We start from the raw sequence: 4,496 nt of genomic DNA on the forward strand, positions 1-4,496 counted from the left end.
ATTTTGGACTTCTGACATCCAGAGCTGTGAGAAATAAATTTCTGTTGTTTATAAACTACCAGGTCTGTGGCATTTTGTATAGCAGCCCAACAGACTAAGATACATATAAATATCAACTTTAAAATCTGATGTTATAATGGAATTTCACTTGTTTTTATTTAAACAAGAAATTTCACCTTGAATCAGAAACTCTGGCCCATAAAATAAGTAGAATTTTTGAAATAAGTACCTGAAAACTATGCTCTCATTTCAATACTGGCCATCTTTTATTTATGAACTGTAATTCATCCTTTGTCTCTGACAACATAGGCAAAGTTAAAGTTATCCTATCAACAAGAATATCAAAATAAACATGATGATTGTGATTGATTCCAGACTCATTGCTCTAGTTATGAGGCAAAACTTGATGCCCAGAGAGCCTTTACTGAATTATGAAGGAAAATCTGCTAATCTACCCCTCACAACTGCCTTTGTAAAGTGGCCCCTGTCACATAGTGATATTCTTTCTTTGGATCCATTAATGGCTTCAGTTAGCTAAGGTGAAGTGATGAGAGTTGCTTATTTCCAATAGCTATTTATCAAATTGATGCAATTTTTAAAATAAATGTATTTCTTTTATTATTTCTTTATAGTTTTGGCCGCATTGGGTCTTTGCTGCTGTGCACGGGCTTTCTGTGGTTACGGTGAGCGGGGGCTATTCTTCACAACGGTGCGTGGGCTTCTCATTATGGTGGCTTCTCTTTTTGGGAGCACGGGCTCTAGGCACGCGGGCTTCAGTTGTTGTGGCATGTGGGCTTAGTAGTTGTGGCTCATGGGCTCTAGAGCGCAGGCTCAGTAGTTGTGGCCCACAGGCTTAGTTACACCACGGCATGTGGGATCTTCCCGGGCCAGGGCTCAAACCTGTGTCCCTTGCATTGGAATGCAGATTCTTAACCACTGCACCACCAGGGAAGCCCCTAATTTAATTTTCAGAGTAAAATTTTCAGAGTTTATCCTAATATCCAAGTGCTGGACATCTCTTTACACAGCCCTACTCACAGTACTTGTTGGTTTTTTACCATGCATAAACTTTCACAAAATGTTGGGATATGTTCTTGGAAATGTGTCATCTTGGCTGTGGCTGTTAGGCTCTCACAGGCTAGAGAGTGCAAAATGGTTTATCATCCTGCTTCAATAAAACATAATAGGTATAAATCAGAAGTACGAATATTCCACATGGCATGGTGCATTTGATTTCAGAGCTATGTTTTTCTCGTTGGAAAAGTAATATTTAGTCATTGTCAAAACTTTGGAATATAAAGAACTGTATAGAGAAATAAATGAAAATCACCCATGCATTTAACTCCTTAAAAAAACCACTCTTAACAACTTCGTATATTTCCTAACAGTCTTTTTCTGTACATATATTTTTCTAAAGCTGTGATGATACTGTAATTGTTTTATGTCCTGCCTAAACATTTCCTCTTGTCACTAAAACTTTCTCATGACTATTTTTCTACAGCACTTATGTATTTATTGAGCATGCAGTGGGTTCTCAATGAATGTTCAAAAGATGTCTCTGCCCAGACCTCCTTTAACGGCTAATTATCTGCTGCATCTCTTCCTCTTTAATTGCAACTCCTCATTGCAGCCTTTAGTATTGCTATCCACCTCCTTCCCCCCACCAACAGTTTATTTTGAAAAGATTTCAAACCTATTATTTAAAGCAATAATAGTACAGTCAACACCCTTGTACCCTTCACCTATGTTCACTTATTGTCACCTTCTGCCACATTTGCTCTTTCTTTTATTCTTTTTGCGTCAATATACACTTTTTATTGAGTCATTTGAAAGCAAGTTAGACTTCATGACATTTTGCCCTTAAATACTTTAGCACATATCTGCTAAGAACAAGAGCATTCTCCTACATAACTACAAAGCATTTTTACACCTGAGAAATATAATATGTATGAAAGAATGATATCAAACCTGGATATCCGATTTATATACACATTTTCCCCACTGTGCAAACTATGTCCTTGATAGCTATTTCTGTTATTTTTCTTTCTGTTGTTGCAAGATTCAATCACATATCACTCAATGCATTTATTTTTTATTTATTTAATTTTTTTGGGTGTATGGCTTACAGGATTTTAGCTCCCCGATGAGGGATCGACCCGTGACCCCTGCAGTGGAAGCGTGGAGTCCTAACCACTGGACTGCCAGGGAATTCCCTCAGTACATTTAGTTTCATGCCTTTTCCTGAACATTTTGGTTGTGGTGTAATATATTATGCAGTGTCACAATTTTACCATTTCCTCACTGTTGAATAATTATACTGTCATAAGTAAAATTTTAAATTCATGAAATTAATATATGTTCATAATATAGAAATAAAAAATACAGATGAAAAACTAAAGATGCTTAAATGTTGATATATATTCATTCTGCTATGCTATATGCATGGGTAGAGATTTATATAAAAATGTTTACAAGAACATGATCATAAAAATATATGTATTTTATATATGTATATTATACACATGTATGCATGCATATAAATTTTGGGGGGTAACAGTATGTAGGGAAGTATTTCTACATCAAGAAATAGTCCTCAATTATTTCATTCTAATGGCTGCTTAGCAGTTCTTTACTAATTTCATAATAATTTAATCAAGCTCCTATTTTTATACAATTAAGATTTCAGCATTTTTAGAAAGCAATAATTAACATTATTTTAATTAAGTTATTTTAACATATTAGTCTTTATTTCTTTAAGATATATTGCTAACTTTGAGACTGATGAATTAGAGTCATATTTTTAAGGCTTTTGTTCTGTATTGCCAGATTGCTTCAGAGATTGTTATCTATTTCTACTTCTATCACAAATTTGTAGAGTCTTTGGAAGACTATAATTTTTATTTTTCCAAAATGGTTGAACCATGTTCAATAAAACTTTCTCTGCCATATGATTTGAAATGCTTAATTTAGCACAGTAATTCTCAAACATTTTGGTTTCAGAACCCCTTTATGCTCTTAAGTATTATTGAGGACCTCATAGACCTGCTTATGGAATTTAAACAACAAAAACAAGTTATACCTCTCAATATTTACTATTTTAAAAATGAAAATTCAGAAATTTGTGTAATATTTATTTATTGAAAAATAATAATAGACCCCTTTTATATGTTAATATAAATAACATTTCATAAAAAAATAATATTTCCAAAAGAAAAGCATTTTAGTGATCTGAGTAGCTTTGTCTTGTATTTTTGCAAATATCTTTAATGTCTAACTTCAGACAAGACAGCAGGATTCTCTTATCTGGGTCTGTATTGAATCTGTTGCAACAGCACATGCTACACAGCCTCTGGAAAACTCTATTGTATGTTGTAAGAGAATGAGAGTGAAAAGGGCAAATACTATTTTTAGTACATTTTAAAAATACCTTTGATCTTATGGACTTTGGAAGAGTCTCATGGACTTGAGGGGTCTCCAACACACACTTTAAGGACCACTTCTTTAGCTTACAATAAAAGTGGGTTAAAGCAGTGTCTAAGAATGTGGACTCTGGGAGCCAGACTGCCTAGATGCAAACTGAGCTTTCACAAATGAGTTGGGTGGCTTCAGGCAAGTTATTTATGCTCTACCAAGCTTTATCTGTAAAAAGGAGCTAATAACAGTGCCTACCCCACAGGGTAGTGGTGAGAAGGAAAGGAATTAATGTTGTCATAGGTTTAAAAACATACCTGGTACAGGGTTAATGCTGTATGTGTGTGCAAGCTGTATATTTGAGTATGATTCTGTATTTTCCTTTTTTTTCATGGATCTATCTATTTATGTAGCAGTCCCATACTGTTTTAATAAATATAACATTAAGATAGTTTTTAATATCTGGTAGGGCACACCTTCTTCATTAATATTCATTTTCAGAATATCTTGGCTGTTTAGCCAAGCGTGTTTACTCTTTTAGATCATTTTACCAAGTTCTCATAATATTGAGAATTGAACAGAATTACATAATAATTAAAATTAATTTGGCTGGGGTTCATATCACTATAATATTAAGCTTTGAAAATCCAAAATAGGGTATTTATTTCCATTTATTTATGTAGACATTTTGAAATCTCAGTAATTTGTAAATAACTCAAGCACTAAAGTTGCTAGGCAATCATGGAAGAGTCTCTATCATGAAAAGATTTCCATTTTTAAAACTGAGAAATGAAACTTCAACTTAGAAAAGATTTAATAAATCCTTTAATAAGAATGGTTTTTATAAATGTTAAAATAAAAATGTTCAATGTCTTTGGTGGGGCTGGATGTTTAGCTGTGTGATCAGCAGTGTTTTAATTTGGGTAGATAACTCCTCTGTGAAATAATCCACATTTCTATGATCAAAATGTTCTTATTATAAGCAATAGGAATAGATTTTCTTTTACACTATTTTTTTATTTCATCAGATAATCATAATTAACATTACATATCAATCCTGCATATTTATAGTCTTACCTGATTAC

The sequence above is a fragment of the Neophocaena asiaeorientalis genome, unplaced genomic scaffold (assembly GCF_003031525.2).
Source record: "Neophocaena asiaeorientalis asiaeorientalis breed wild unplaced genomic scaffold, Neophocaena_asiaeorientalis_V1.1 scaffold147, whole genome shotgun sequence".
Classification (NCBI taxonomy): Eukaryota; Metazoa; Chordata; class Mammalia; order Artiodactyla; family Phocoenidae; genus Neophocaena; species Neophocaena asiaeorientalis.